Consider the following 16,472-nt stretch of genomic DNA (forward strand, 5'->3'; position numbering starts at 1 on the left):
AAGTGGCTCCCAAGACAGAAGAGGCAGAAGCTACTTGTCTTCTTAAACGCTTGGCCTGCAGGTCACATGGCAGGTCTTTGCCACATTCTGTCAGTCAGAGCAAGCCACATGGCCAAACCAAAATTCAAGGGGAGAGAAAGGGGACATTGACTCTCGGTGTGAGTTGTGTCAGGGGCCCACGGAATGGAAAAAATTGATGGTGGCCATCCTTGGAGACAGTCTACCACACTTACATTAGCAAAGAATTGGAAGTGTCCAAAAGAGGGGGCTGATTAAATCATTAAAATTTTAAATTAAAAAAATTATCAAGGGCACCTGGGTGGCTCAGTTGGTTAAGCATCTGCCTTTTACTCAGGTCATGATCCTGGGGTCCGGGTTCCCTGCTCAGTGGGGAGTCTGCTGCTCCCTCTTCCCCTCCCCCTGCTCATGCTTGCTCTCTCTCTCTCAAAAATAAATTTTAAAAATCTTTAAAAAATTATCAAGTATGATATTGTGGAATATTACTGGTATTTACTTTTTTTTTTTAAGATTTAATTTGTTTATTTGACAGAGAGAGCACAAGCAGGTGGAGTAGCAGGCAGAGGGAGAGGGAGAAGCAGACTCCCCGCTGAGCAGGGAGCCCAATATGGGACTCGATCCCAGGACCCTGAGATCATGACCTGAGCTGAAGGCAGATGCTTAACCGACTGAGCCACCCAGGTGTCCTTTACTGGTATTTACTGATTGCCTACTCTGATCCAGGGTTTATTAGTTAGGTATGATGTGACAGAGGGTAACCCCAAAGTGCCAGTGACTTAGACAAAATAGGAATGTCTGTCTCTCCAAGTAACAGTCTGGAGATTGGCAGCCACGATGGGGGGTGGCTCTGTACCATGAAGTCTCCAGAAACCTTCTTCTGGCTCGTACCTTAGCCATTTCTAGGGTCTCCAGAATCCAAAATTGGGCTTCACCTGGCACATTTTCATTCCAAGAAGCCAGATGGAGGTAGGGAAAGAAGAAGAGGCATAGGGTGCATGCCAGCCAGTCTTGAAGGAAGGCTGCTGCCCACCCCTCTGCTTTTTTTTTTGGCTACATAGCATTCCATTACATATATTTTATATATATATATATATATGTATATGTATGTATATCGTATATACATATATGTTAAATATATGTGTTTTTAACTAGTTCCTAGTTGACGGGTGTCTTCATTGTGATGAATTTTTTTTCTTATCAGATTTGTCTTTTATTTTTTTAAAAGATTTTATTTATTTATTTGAGAGAGAGCAAGAGGAGAGCAAGCATGGGTAGGGGAGAAGGCAGAGGAAGAGGGAGAAGCAGACTTCCTGCTGAGCAGGGAGTCTGATGCCGGGTTTGATCCCAGGACCCTGGGATCATGACCTGAGCCAAAGGCAGATGCTTAACTGACTGATCCACACCAGGCGCCCCCAGATTTGTCTTTTAAAGAGACTCCCTGCCTTGGAGAGCCCTTGGCCTCAGTCCTGTACCCTCATCTTTATCCATACCCCCTCGATAATTTCCTCTGGTCTCTTGGCCTTAAATACCCACATATCTGATGCTTCCCAGATTGGTGTCTCCCACCCAGATATCTCTCCCAAGCTCCAGACCTCCCTCCCTCTCACCTCTTCTGGGATGTCTAATTAGGCACCAAAATGAACATGTTTGAGAGGCATTACTGATCTTCTCTCCCACATCAAAGCATTGCTCTTTCCACCCTCACATTTGCTCATACTAAAAAAGCTTGGGAGACACACTTCATTTCTCCTTCTTCATGGCACCAAAATATGTTGGCTAGTCCAGTGGGCTCAATCCTGCAAGTTTGCCCAGAGCTGATGATTCTGTAATTCTGGCACCCAGGGAGCATGGAGCAGGTGAGATTCTCCCTCCCCACCCCTGCCACAGGAATGGGTTGAAGTGAGAGGAGACCGAGGAGGGCCTGCCAGTCAGAGAATTAGGAGAGGAGTGGGAGGGGGGCAGTCACAGGTCCAAGGAAAACAATGGATCAAGCAGAAGAGCTTGATCTGGCAGAGGCATAGTCTGTTGAGGTCTGCCATCAGTTTCAGAAGGATCAAATGCTTTGGGGAGCCATTTTAGTGGAGAGGGAGGTCATTTAAATGGGGTGTCAGAAATAAAAATGGTGTTGTATGTTCATTTTTGTTGACATCAAAAGAGTTCCGTGGTATAACTTTTAAAAATTATTGGAACATAACATACACTCAGTAAAGTTCATACATCTTAACTGTATAGCTCAATGACTTTTTTTTTTTACATAGATGTACACCTGTGTAAACATCACCCTGTTTAAGATCTAGAAAGTTCCTACTGAGCCCCTTCTCAGTAGGTATAGCCTGGATACTCCAAGATACCACCATTTTTATTCCCTTGATGTAATATCTAAGGGGGAAAACAAGCAGGTAATTAGATAATGTAGACTTCATAATTCAAAGATCACAACTCTGTACACCTCTAGTTTTCTCCCTTCTCCTTCCCTGTACATCTTGTTTTAAAGCCCACTCTATTGCAGTATAATGTTTGTAATGTACCATTTGATGAGTTTTGACAAAACCTTATAATGACTGCCACAGTCAAGATAAAGGACATTTCCATGACCCCCCAAAGATCCCTTAGGTCCCTTTGCAATCAACCCCCTCCCATCTCATCCCCAATCATTGGTCCAATTTTCTGTCTCTCTAGATTAGATTTCCCCTAACTAGACTTTCATAAAATGGAATCATATAGTATATAGTCTTTGGAGACTGGCTTCTTTCATTCACCATAATGTTTTGAAATTCACTGTGCTGGGGCGCCTGGGTGGCTCAGTTGGTTGGGCGACTGCCTTCGGCTCAGGTCATGATCCCGGAGTCCCGGGATCGAGTTCCGCATCGGGCTCCCTGCTCGACAGGGAGTCTGCTTCTCCCTCTGACCTCCTGCCCTCTCATGTGCTCTCTCATTCTCTCTCTGTCAAATAAATAAATAAATAAAATCTTAAAAAAAAAAAAATGAAATTCACTGTGCTATTGTGTACATGCATTGATTCATTCCTTTTCATTGCATGGATGTACTAACTGTACTAGAATTTATCCATTCACCAGGTGATGAACATTTGGGTTGCTTCCAGTCTGGGCTGTTGTAAGTAAAGTTGCTCTGAACATCTGTGTACAAAACTTTGTGCAAGCATACATTTTTGCTTTCTTGGGTAAGTATCAAGCGGAACGGCTGGATCGTATGGAAGGATTTAACTTTTGAGAAAACTGCCCATCATTTTCCAAAGTGGTTCCACCATTTTACACATCCACCGGAGATGAATGAGAGTTCCAGCTACTCCACATCCTCTACGTCACTTTCTAGAGACAGGTTGTTGTTTTTAAATCTTCGTTCATCCAATGGGTGTGTAATGGTATATCCTTGTGGTTTTAATGCTCAATTCCCCAATGACTAATGATTTTACGTATCTTCTCATGTGCCTTTTGGCCATCTCCGTGTCTTCTTTGGTGAAGTGTCTGTTCTGAGCCCTTTGTCATTTGTCTTCTTATTACTGAGTTGCAAGAGTTCTTTGTGTATTCTGGCAATAAGCCCTTTGTGAGATGTAAGTATTCCAAATATCTTCTTCCAGTTAATGGTATGCCTTTTCATTTTTTTTAGTGGTCCTCCTCAAATCTTGAAATGTTTCAATTGTGCCCTCAGGAAATCACAATCCTTCCTAAACAAAATTTCCTGTATTCTCAACCTCTTGACAAAACATGCTCTTTACCTTCTCCCCCAACAGAAGCTTGGCTCTCCCCCAAGGACTGTGAGCCTCTAGGTCATGGCTGTTTTCTCTCCCAGCTCCTCACACCCTTGTGCCCCTTGGGGTGAGGTAGGCGCCCTTCCTCCATCATGGCTTCTAACTCTTTTCTGAAACGCTGCAGCTTTGAATCTCAGGTCACCAACAACACCCACAGCTTATTTATCTTGCTTGTTTATCTATTAGACCTAAGTGATGTCCTCTCATTCCTTCATAATTGTATGTCCTGGTTTATCTTTCCTTTGTCAAACACTTCTCTGGGCGTAATTCTTAATGATTTCAGTATCTACATAGACCAGGGTTTCCCAACCTTGGTACTATTGACACTTGGGGCCAGACCATTCTTGGTCATGGGGTCTGCCTGTGCATTGTAGATATTGAGCAGCATCTCAGGTTTCCACCCACTCAATGCTAATAGAACCACTCCCGAACATCAGCACCAAGTTGTGACAACCAAAAATGTCTCCAGATATGGCCAAGTGCCCATTGGAGGCAGAATCGCCCTTGGTTGAGAACCATTGAGCTTGATGATCCTTCTGGGTATGCAACTTCCAGATCCTTCCACTCTTCTCTCCCTGTCACCTTGTCCTCCATTCTACCTCAGCCCCCACCTCTCATGGTCTTATTTTAGATCTTGTCATTTCCAAAAACTGCATGACTTTCCGTGTTCTCAACCACCCTACTCACCAACCCACACTTCTTTTCTTTCTAGCTCATTCCATTTGGTATTCCTATCCAAACAATCCTTTAGCTCTGCCAGAATTTATAAGCCATGAACCTCCCCCACTTTGCCCCCTGTCCCCTCACTTGGTTGAGAGTCATAGGTTGTCATTAAAATCACTCCTTGACGTATGTCCTCAACTCCCTCATCCGCCTCTTTCTTCATCACATTTATGTGGTCAGACAGCCAGATTAAAGCCAGCCCCCCAACTACTCCTCACCGGAACCTAGGAAGCCTCATACACAGTCATGCCAACTGGCCTCCCTGGAGATTTTTGACCACTGATCTGCTGCCCAGTGATCCTACTATGTGCCCTGGTCCATTCACTCATCCACTCTCTCATATGGTAACATCCCACCTTGCCTTCTCCCCCTCAAGCCTTCTCCTTCCTCCTGACTCTCAGTTCTTGACCTTGCCTCCAATCTTCTGCAAAAACAAAGCCACAGAAGGTGACTTCCATAGCACTTAGGCCACCAACATTGCCTTCTTTCTTGTTATGATGACAGAGTTGTCCAGGCTCCCAGCCAAGGCCAACTCTCTACCTCCATCTTGGATTTCATTCCACTCAAGTTCATCATTCTAAATAAGTCTCTGCTTTCTCTTACTACATCAGATATTCCCTCTCTTGATTATTCCCATTAGCTTATAAACATGTGGTAATAGCTCCCATCTTAAAAAAATGTAGACACATGATCCCACAATGTCCTCCAGTTATTACGCATTTCTTTATTCTTCTTCACAGAAAAAAAAAATCCTTCTAAGAGTTGAATCTTGGGGCGCCTGGGTGGCTCAGTCATTGGGCGTCTGCCTTCGGCTCAGGTCATGATTCCAGGGTCCTGGGATCGAGCCCCACATCGGGCTCCCTGCTCAGTGGGAAGCCTGCTTCTCCCTCTCCCACTCCCCCTGCTTGTGTTCCGTCTCTCGCTGTCTCTCTCTCTCTGTCAAATAAATAAATAAATAAAATCTTAAAAAAAAAAAAAAGAGTTGAATCTCTTCTTGGTTTCCACTCCTTCACTTTTCATTATCTCTTGAACCCACTCTAATTGGGCTCCCCCACCCCACAACTCCACTGAGACACCAGCTGTCAAGGTCACTAATGGCTTCCAGATGGCCACATTCGATGACCAATTTCAGTAGCCAAATCAAAGGTCACATAAGGGAAATTAGAAAATACTTTGAGAAGAACAAAAATGAAGACATAACAAAACGTATGGGATGCAATTAAAGCAGTGCTTAGAGGGAAATTTATAGCTGTAAATGCCTATATTAAAAAAGAAGGAAGATCTCAAATCAGAGACATAAACTTACAACAAATTCAATGGTCAATCATCAGTTCAGGGGCGCCTGAGTGGCTCAGTCGGTTAAGCGTCTGCCTTCAGCTCAGGTCATGATCCCAGGGTCCTGGGATCGAGCCCCACGTCGGGCTCCCTACTCAGTGGAGCCTGCTTCTCACTCTCCCTCTGCCTGCGGCTCTCTGTCAAATAAATAAATAAAATCTTTAAAAAAAAAAAAAGGAAAAAAATCACAAGTTCATTGTGTTGTTAGTCCTGTTAGCAGCTTTTGACACAATTTATCATTCCCTCTTTTTTTAATTACAGTAAAATATATATAACATGAAAATTACCATTTTAACCATTTTGAAGTATACGGTCTGTGGCATTAAATACATTGACATCATTGTGCCACCATCCCCACCGCCTTTTGTTTATTCATCCATTGATGGATACCGGGCTTGCTTCCACCTTTTGGATATTGTGAGTAATGCTGCTGTGAACATGGGTATGCAAGTTATCTTTGAGACCCTGTTTTCAGTTCTTCTGGATAAGTACCTAGGAGTGAACTTGCTGCATCATGTTGTAATTCCATTTTTTGCTTTTTGAGGCACTGCCATCTTGTTTCCCCAATCTTTGAACCTCATCTTTTTTTTTTTTTAAGGGAAATTAGCAAATGTCAGTGAGGTGTTAAAGGCATGTCTCACCAAACTGAGCCTTTCTCCTGAGCATAATCAGAAGAATCAAACAACTGGGGCACCTGGGTAGCTCAGTTGGTTAAGCGTCTGCCTTCAGCTCAGGTCATGATCTCAGGGTGCTGGGATCAAGTCCCATATCGGGCTCCCTGCTCAGCCAAAACTGGGAAAGCCCCGAGCAGATGGGGATGAGTTGGCCACCGTACTGGGAGCCTTTTGCCCTGCTCCCTGCTTTGGGCAGCACTATCTCAACCCACCAAGTCAGTTTCAAGATGGAAAAACAAAATCTTCGTGAGTTTCCTAGAGCTGCCAAAGTACCACAGACCTGAGGGCTTAAACAACAGAATTTTATGGTTTCCCAGTTCTGGAGGCTGGAAGTCTGAGATCAAAGTGTCGGCAGGGCCCTGTTCCCTCTGGAACCTGTCGGGGAGCATTCTTCCTTGTTTGTCCCAGCTTCTGGTGGTTTTCTGGCCATCTTTGGTCTTGCCTGGCTTGTAGACCCATCACTTTAATCTTGCATCTCCACATGGCGTGCTCCCTGTGTCCCTTCACACTGTCTTCCCTCTGTGTGCGTCTCTGTCCAAATTTCCTCTTTTCTAAGGATACCAATCATATGGATTACAGCCCATCCTAATGACTTCATCTTAAGTTAACCACCTCTGTAAAGACCTTGTCTCCAAATAAGGTCACATTCCAAGGTCCTGGGAAGTTACTACTTCAATATACCTTTTGGGGGGGGGGCACAATTCGATTCATAACTTAGGCTTCAGGGGCGGGGCTCTCCTCCTTCCCTTTGAAAGGGTAGGGACAGGCAGAGTCTTTCCCTTTGGACCACAGTGATCTTGGCTGTGATGTTGGAGAGACACGTCGAATTTCAGGGCTAGATTTATAAGTCAAAATCCTTTGAACCTTAAAATCTGGCAGAAATCCCAATTGGCAATATGTTTCCCAAACTGTCACCATTCCCCTACAGGTGAATAATAGGACTACAGCAAAAGGTTAGCCTCGGAATAACCATTGGAGGTTATTGAATCTCAGAAGTGAAGGCAATGAAAGATACATTTTGTGAAACTCTCTTATTGGAGGGAGGAATGGGGGTAGGGGTTTGGTTAAGGGAAAATTTCCAAAATGGGATTGTCAGATTGAGCAAATAAAAATATAGGATGCCCATTTAAATTTGAATTTCAGGTACACAAGGAGTACTTTTTCAGTGGTTCAGTCAATCCCACGCAATATTTAAGACACACTTATGCTAAAAATTATTCATTATTTATCTTATCTGGAATTCAAATTTAACTGGGTGTTTTGTATTTTACCTGACAATGCTTCTGCAAATAAGTAACGGAGTTAAGCCACATTAGAAAGCAAGTCTGCTGGATTTCTTGAAACTATGAAGCCACTTGGGGATGTGGCTGAAGCAGAAGCAGTTCACATGGCTCTGAGAATGGCTCCTAATGGGGTTTAATGATATCTTCCCTTTGTTGTCCTGGAGTGTTGGGAGGGAAACAGGAAGGAAGCACACTGACCCCAGTAAAAACCTCTGTGCAACTCTTACTAGATGCAACCTTTCCCCCAATCCTCCCAGTGAGATGACCTCCATTCTGGAGTTGGTGTTCACCATTCCTTTGCTTTCTTTTTTAAAAGCTTTTTTTTTTAAATCACATATGCATGTCTCCCTAAACCTAAGGCAAGATTAAAAGTAGTCACTGGATCTGAACCCTTTAGCTTCTGGGTCGTGAAGACATCTATTGGGTCAAAGGGACAAAGTCACGGTGGTTGGGGATGCACTGGAGTGAGGGGGGCTTGTAGCAGCAGCTAGGTACCAACCAATATTGCCATATTTTAACAAATTTAACATTCATATATGTGTGTGACTGCTGACTAGCAGCCCTACCTTAAATATTATTTGTTTAATGCAGCCTGAATTTTGGTCATTTTATAAATAGATGTACTGTTTTTTTGTCTAGCATTATCTTGCTGAGAGTCATTCGTGTTGATGCATGTCCTTGCTGTTCATTTATTTATGTGTATTCCATTGAATGAAAATACCATCATTCATTTATCGAGTCTGCAATTCATGAGTATTCAGGGTAATTCCAGGGTTTCACTATGGCTAGTAAGGCTGCTCTAAATAGTCTTGTGCCTGACTCCTGAGTCCATGTATGATGGTTTCTCAGGAGGACATAAATCCAGGAGGGAAATGCCCAATGGCAGGATATGTTCATTTGTGACTTTGGTGAATGTGGCGGAGGCAGCCTGCTCTGTCACAAAGGTTCAGGCTCCCTTTCCATGGGGTAGAGTTTTTTTGTTTTTTTAAAATATTTTATTTATTTATTTGAGAGAGAGCAAGCCAGGGGAAGAGCAGAAGGAGAGGGAGAAGCAGACTTCTCGCTGAGCAGGGAGCCTGATATGGGGCCAATCCAAGGACCCTGGGATCATGACCCAAGCAGAAGGCAGACGCTCAACCAACTGAACCACCCAAGCGCCCCTCCACAGCATCGAGGAGCAACTGCTCTGCGAGAGACTACATTTCCCAGCTCCCCTTGCACCAGTGATGTCATGTGGACTCATTTTGACCAATAGAAAGTATGCTAAAGTAAGGCGGGCCCTTCTGGACTGAGGGGGTTAAGAATCCAGGGTGTCTTCCATGTGCTTTCTTTTCCTACAGGGGTCACCCTGAAAACTTTATGTTGCGGGTGGAGATCACATGTTGAGAATGGAAGCATCACGAGATGGAAGGAGCCTGGACCACCTGACAGACAGCCTTCCAGGGGAGATGCACCCGCTTAATGAACTTTGCTTATGTGAGAAATAAACTTTTAAGACATTTTCTTAGTCTAGCAATTGACCTATCCCTCTCAGTACTACCCTAGACAATGCCAAATCGTTTTCGAAGTGGTTGACCATCACACATTTCCACCAGTCAGGGATGAGAGTTTCCTTGCTTCCCATCCTCACCAATACTTTTGATTTGCCAACCTTTTTTTTTTTTTTGAAACATTTCTAATGTAACAGAAAAGAATACAATGAACAAGAATACACTGAACTGCCATATACCTTTCACCCAAATTATCAATCACTTACATTTTGCCATATTTTTCTCCCTCCCTCCCTCCTTACCTTACCGACCCACCTCCCACCTCCAGTTTTCACACAACTATTTCCAGGCAAGTTGTGAACATCATGTCCCCTCGTTGCTAAATATTTAAGGATGTATCTCCTCTAACAACTAGGACACTCTCTTACATAATACAAGTCATTTATCAAATTCAAAAATCTTACTCCGATACAACACTATTATAATATACAGCGCATATTCAAATTTCACCTGTTGCTCAATCATGTCCTTCATAGCCTTGGGCATTTTCAGATTTTAAACTTTGTCCAACTATATCTGTCACCATTATTTACTTAAACATTGTTTTCAAATGAACTCACTTTTCAAAAATGTGAATCCACACATTTATTTCAAAAAGGCATTTTTACAGGGCTCCCCCAAATGGCAAGCTAGAAAAGTAGATAAATAGAAAGCAATTTTAGAAACCTATGCTAAAATGGGTCTGTTCCTTACCTGGATTGGGTTGGTGGCTTCCAAGGTGTGTGCCTATGTCCAGATATATTGAATTATATATTTTAAACATGTGTAGTTTATTGTATGTCAGCTATACCTCAATAAAACTGTCTAGAACTCAATACAGAGAAGCCAAAAGGTGAAATTCTAGCCCCAAAGGGGAGACACCAGGAACAGATCGAGGCTCTGAAGGCAACATAGTACCCAATGGAGACTTTCTCATTGGCCAAAACAGCCAGAAAGAGAAATCAAGAGACTGATTTTCTCAAAATGGGATCCAACGTTATTTAAGGCCATAAAAAGGTTCCCACATTTTGAGAAACAGTGTCCCCTCCTTGTGTGTGACTCTGGGGCAGATCACTTGAACCTCTGCGAGCCTCTGTTTTCTCCTCTGTAAGATCACCTTGTGAGGCAGGGCGGGGGTGGGGGGTGTCTCGGGGATTAAGGGCGCTACCCTAAAGATGCAGCTTTAGTTCTACACCCTGGAGCTCCTGCGATATCTGGGACAATGAAACAAGATAACATTAGCACAGTGCTTGGTGCTGCCAATAAACATTATTAGCCCAGTACCATCCAGTGGAAATCTTGTGTGAGCTACCTATGTAATTTAACTTTTTCTAGTAGCCACATTTGGAAACAGGAACTACTGACATGAATTCTAATGATATCCTGTATTGAATCCGATATCCAAAATACTGTTGTTTCAACACATGGCACTGGCCCCATTTCAAGTGCTTAGTAGCCACCATAGGGTCAGAGGATACCATATTGGATAGAGAAGCATTAGACTTGATTAGTGTTTGTTGCCTGAAGATTAAGCCTTCAGAGACACTCACCATAGCATTATTATTATTTTTTTTAACAAACTCTTTTCTTTAAGATTTTATTTATTTATTTGACAGGGAGAGACACAGCAAGAGCCAGAGCACAAGCAGGGGGAGTGGGAGAGAGAGAAGCAGGCTTCCCGCGGAGCAGGGAGCCCGATGCGGGGCTTGATCCCAGGACCCTGAGATCATGACCTGAGCCAAAGGCAGACGCTTAACGGCTGAGCCACCCAGGCACCCCAGCATTATTATTATTTTTAAAAGATTCATTTATCCATCGTAGAGAGAGAGAGAACACATAAGCAGGGGGGGGGGCAGAAGGAGAGGGAAAGAATCCCAAGCAGGTTCCAACTCCCCACTGAACACAGAGCCTGATGCAGGGGGTTCAATCCCATGACCCCAAGATCACAACCTGAGCCGAAACCAAGAGTTGGACGCTCAACTAACTGAGCCACCCAGGCACCCCCCACCATAACATTATTTATAAAAGAAAAAGAAAAGAGAACAACTTTCTAACATAGGAGATTATCTCAGTTATGACAATGCATCCTTTCCTATAAAGGAATATTATACAGCCATTAAAATGATAGTGTAACACCCATTGTGATGGTTCATTTTATGTGTCAATTTGACCGATGCCCAGGTAGCTAGTAAAACATTTCTTCCGGTGTGTCCGTGAGAGTGTTTCTGGGAGAGATTAGCATTTGAATCAGTGGACTGAGTAAAGAAGATTGCTCTCACTAATGCAGATGGGCGTCATCCAATCCACTGAGGACCCAAATAGAACAAAAAAGTGGAGTAAGGGGGAATTTGCTGTCTGTTTGAGAGAACTGCTTTTCCTGCCCTTGGACATTGGTGCTCCTGGTTCTCCGACCTTCAGACTCAGACTGGAACTTCTACCATCAGGCCCTGGTTCTCAGGCCTTCTGACTTGTGCTGAATTATATCACTGGATTATATTATCTTTTCTGGTTCTCCAGCTTGTAGATGGCAGATCATGGGACTTCTTGGCCTCCCTAATCAGGTGAGCCAATTCCTATAATAAATCTGATGATAGATACATGATGGATAGGTAGTTAATAGATAGATAGATAGATAGATAGATAGATAGATAGATAGATAGATGATAGATAGATAGATTCTGTTTCTGTTTCTCTGGAGAACCCTGATTAAGACACCCATGTTCATAGTAGCCTTATTCATAATAGCCAAAAGGTAAAAACAACCCCAGTGTTCATTGTAAACAGAATATGGTCTGTTCATACAACGGAATATTATTCAACCTTAAAAAGGAAGGACATCTGACACCTGCTACAACATGAAAGAACCTTGAAAACATTATGCTCCCTAGAGTCATCCAAAAGGACAGACAGTAGATGGTGGGAGCCAGGGGCTGAGGGAGGGAATGGGGAGTCAGTGTTTAATGGGGAGAGAGGTTCAGTTTGGGAAGATGGAAAAGTTCTAGAGTTGGATGGTGGGGACAGTTGCACAACAGTATGAATGTGCTTAATGCCACTCAACCTTACACTTAAACATGGTTAAGATGGTAAGTTTTATGTTATATGTGTTTTACTATAGTTAAGAATAAAAAATAAAATTTAAAAGAATTATAGTGAAGAGTGCTTCGAAATATGGAAGGATATTGACATTCTAAGTGAAAAAAATAGGTAACAAACATACAATACACCCAAATCTTTGTAAAAAAAAATTATATAAATGATTTTTTAAGCTGCAAATATCTCAATATTAACAGCAGTTATGTCTGGGCCATAAGATTATCAGTGAGTTTAATTTTCTCTTTGCTAACTTGTGTTTTCTGCGATGCATGTGTGGTTATTTGATGCTTATGAAAATTCAGATGACAAAAACCAGTCTCTTTCCCACTGAGGCTCATGGCGGAGGTAAGAGGAGAGAAGAGGGGTAGACCGAGTTAATAGTGGCCCTGCAGCTGAGTATCATGTGGGGCTGGGATGCCTAATGGTCTTTGTGACTGGTTACCTGGACCAGGTGGTCACTGGCAGCTGACAGAAACCAAGGACAGACCCCAGCCTCAAACCTGGGGATGGTATGGAGGGGAGAGAGAAGAAGGATAGGAAGGAGCCCCCCCAAATAAGAAGAGCACACCAGACCTTTGCCTGGGTGAGTGGAGTAGTGGAAGGGTCAGAGCACATTGGCAGCCTCCTGGCCATGCCCAGTGGCATCTGCCTCCCCCCTACAAGCCCGTGGGAGCTCCTTCTGGGTACTGACCCAGGGTGGGATGCCCATGTCTGCCAGAGACAGAGTTCCAGCCCCAGCTCCACTTCTGATAGGATGAGTCCACTCCATCCCAGCCCCACCATCCCCACACTGTCCCTATCTCCACTCCCGTTTCCATCCCCAGCTCCTCCATCTCCAATTCTGCCATAAGCCCCATCTTCAGTCCCACTCCTAACCTCATTCCCAATCCTCCCCCAGTCTCCAGCCCCTTCCCAACCCCCTTTTCACCCCCTTTCCCTCTCCATTCCCAGCCCCCAACTCCGTTATCCCCAAGGCCTCCTCCTTCCCCCTCTGGTGGTTAGTAGAGTAATGATTGTCCCCAAATATCCACGTCCTTGTCACTGAATCTTGGGAGTATGTTCCATGCAAAGAGACTTCGCAGCTGTGATTGACTTAAGGATCTGGAGAAGGGGAGATGATCCTGGATTGTCCTGGTGGGGCCCAGTGTTATCCCAGGGTCTTTAGAAGAGGGTCACAATCAGAGAGAAGGAGGTGTGATGATGAAATCCAAAGGGGAGCGATGTGCATTGAAATGGAGGAAGGGGCCCCGAGCCAAGGAATGCAGGATGCTTCTAGAAGCTGGAAAAGGCAAGGAATGGATCCTCCCCTAGAGCCTCCAGGAGGAACTAGCCCTGTGGACGCTTTGATTTTAGCCCCATAAGACTCATTTTGAACTCCTAATCTCTGGAACTGTAGGATAATATATGTGTGTTGTTTTAAGCTACTATTTGTCTTAATTTGTAAGCAGCCCTGGGAATCATACACCCCTCCACCCAGGCTCTGGCCCTTTGCATACCCTCCCTTTCCTCCTTCTCTCCCCCTAGCAGAGAGAGAAGCCACACACTTGTCTGGCTGTCCTGTTTCCCTAGTCAGCTCTGTGCAGGGTGATTTCCCAAACTCTTCAGGCTGGGCTGGGCGTGGGCACCCGTCACCACCTTGCTTCCTGGTGCTAACTAAACCTTTCACTGAAGTCCCGGAGAGCCAGATCCCAACAGTTGTGCCCTGCCCTGGATTTGAGGGAGGGAGGTCAGAGGCCATGCGCTCCAGGCCGTCATGGACTCAGGCTCCCTGCTTTCAGCTGGGCTGGGACAGGCGGGGCTGGAGTATGTTTGCTCACCTGGCCCAGCTGGGGAGGGGTTATGGGGGCCAGGGCCATGGCTAAATGGTGGGGTTTGAGCTGCTGAGGGGAAGTAAGGAGCCACTCAGAGCTTTTAATTCAGGCTCTGGGAGCTTCTCACCCCCATACCTGGCATCTTTCCCATCTCCCCAGAGGATCTTGAAGACAGCTCTGGGCACCTGGCAGGGTATGAGCATGGAAGCTTTGACACCTTGTGGGCAATAATAATAACCATAATAATAGTAGCAATGATGATGGGCGCCTGGGTGGCTCAGTTGGTTGAGCGACTGCCTTCGGCTCAGGTCATGATCCTGGAGTCCCGGGATCGAGTCCTGCATCGGGCTCCCTGCTCAGCAGGGAGCCTGCTTCTCCCTCTGACCCTCCCCCCTCTCATGTGCTCTCTCTCATTCTCTCTCAAATAAATAGATAAAATCTTAAAAAAAAAAATAGTAGCAATGATGATATTAGGCTCTGGGCTAACTAACCCCAAATGTTTGACCTTCACAGAACACCCTCAAGATTTTCATATTATCCACCTTCCGCCTTAACTCTTATTTATTTATATTTTGTCAAATAAAACCCCTTTAAAAACCCCGAATCAATTACTTTTAAAAACTGTGGTAAAATATGCATAACATAAAACTGACCATCTAACCATTTTTAAATGTACAGCTGTGACATAAAGCACTTTCATATAATCCTGCAGCCATTACCCCACCCTCCACCTCCAGAACTTTCTCATCTTCCTAACCTGAAATCTGTCCCCATGAAGTACAGACTCCCCACCCCCTGCCCCAGCCCCGGCTCCCACCCTCTCCTCTCCGTCTCTGCCGACAGGACTGCTCTGGGCACCTCCTGGGAGTGGCGTCCTGCGGGATGTGTCCTTCTGGGTCTGGCTCCTCTCACTGAGCCCAGTGTCCTCAAGGTCCATCCACATTGTAGCAGGTGTCAGGATTCCTTCCTTTGTGAGGCTGAATCATATTACATTGTACTGATATACGACATTCTGTTGACCCATTCATCCACCAATTAAAAACCTAAATCAATTACTTAAAAAGAAACCCAACTCTTTATTTTGGAATAATTATGCACTCACAAGAAATTGCAAGAATTTCACAGGTCTCCTGTACGTTTTACTCAGTTTTTTTCCCATTGGTAGATCTTATATAACTATACAGTTTCAAAAACAGGACACTTACCTGGATGTAACCTGCAGATCTTATCCAGATTTCAATAGCTGTTATGTTCATTTGTGTGTATGTGTGTATGCAATTTCTTCACATGTATAGATTTATGTAACCACCCCCAGAATTATAAAACTTTAATCAACATATTTAAAAAAAGAAATTTTGTAACCTTGCCATGAATGAAAAGTGGATATCACCAGCAGTGAGGCAAGCTTATTTAAAAATAAATACAATGTAAACAGTGTCACTACATTCTGGCTGGATACTGTTGTTTGCCGAAGGACTTTTTTTACCCAAACAAAGGGATTAAGTGTTAAGGGGCAGAAACATGTATTAGCACCAATTAGCCCCTCTCCTTGAGCTATTGAGAATTGAAAAAGGAGTGGATTACTTGCCACACAATTCAATGATTCTCAAATGCAGGTCCATCCATCACCCAAAGTGTCTTCCTAGGGAAACACTGTATCAGCTCATTAAATCTGCACAGCAGCCCTAAGAGAGAGGTACTATTATTTTTCCCATCTTCCAGATCAGGAACCTGTGACTCAGAGGGGCAAAATGGCTTGCCCTACTTAACTTTCTAGCTGTGTGACCTTGGGTAAATTGCTCAGCTTCTCTGGAGTCAGTTTCCTTGCTAGTGACGTGGAGGCAACGATAGTCTCTCTTAGTGCTGTCAAGAACATTAAATGAGATAATACTGAATGCTGAGCACTTAGAAAAGAGCGTGGCTCCAGTAAGTAGTCAGTAAAATGTGCCATTATTATTATCATTCCCACAGGTTGCCTTAAATTTCATGGGCGCCTGGGTGGCTCAGTTGGTTAAGCGACTGCCTTCAGCTCAGGTCATGATCCTGGAGTCCCTGGATCGAGTCCCTGGATCGAGTCCGGCATCGGGCTCCCTGCTCAGCAGGGGGTCTGCTTCTCCCTCTGACCCTCTTCCCTCTCGTGCGCTCTGTCTCTCATTCTCTCTCTCAAATAAATAAAAATAATATCTTAAAAAATTAAAAATTAAAAAAAAATTTCAAGGTCAGCTATAATAAGAAAA

This window comes from Mirounga angustirostris, unplaced genomic scaffold (assembly GCF_029215605.1).
Source record: "Mirounga angustirostris isolate CCGP_5_RB_7025 unplaced genomic scaffold, mMirAng1.0.hap1 SCAF_1, whole genome shotgun sequence".
Classification (NCBI taxonomy): Eukaryota; Metazoa; Chordata; class Mammalia; order Carnivora; family Phocidae; genus Mirounga; species Mirounga angustirostris.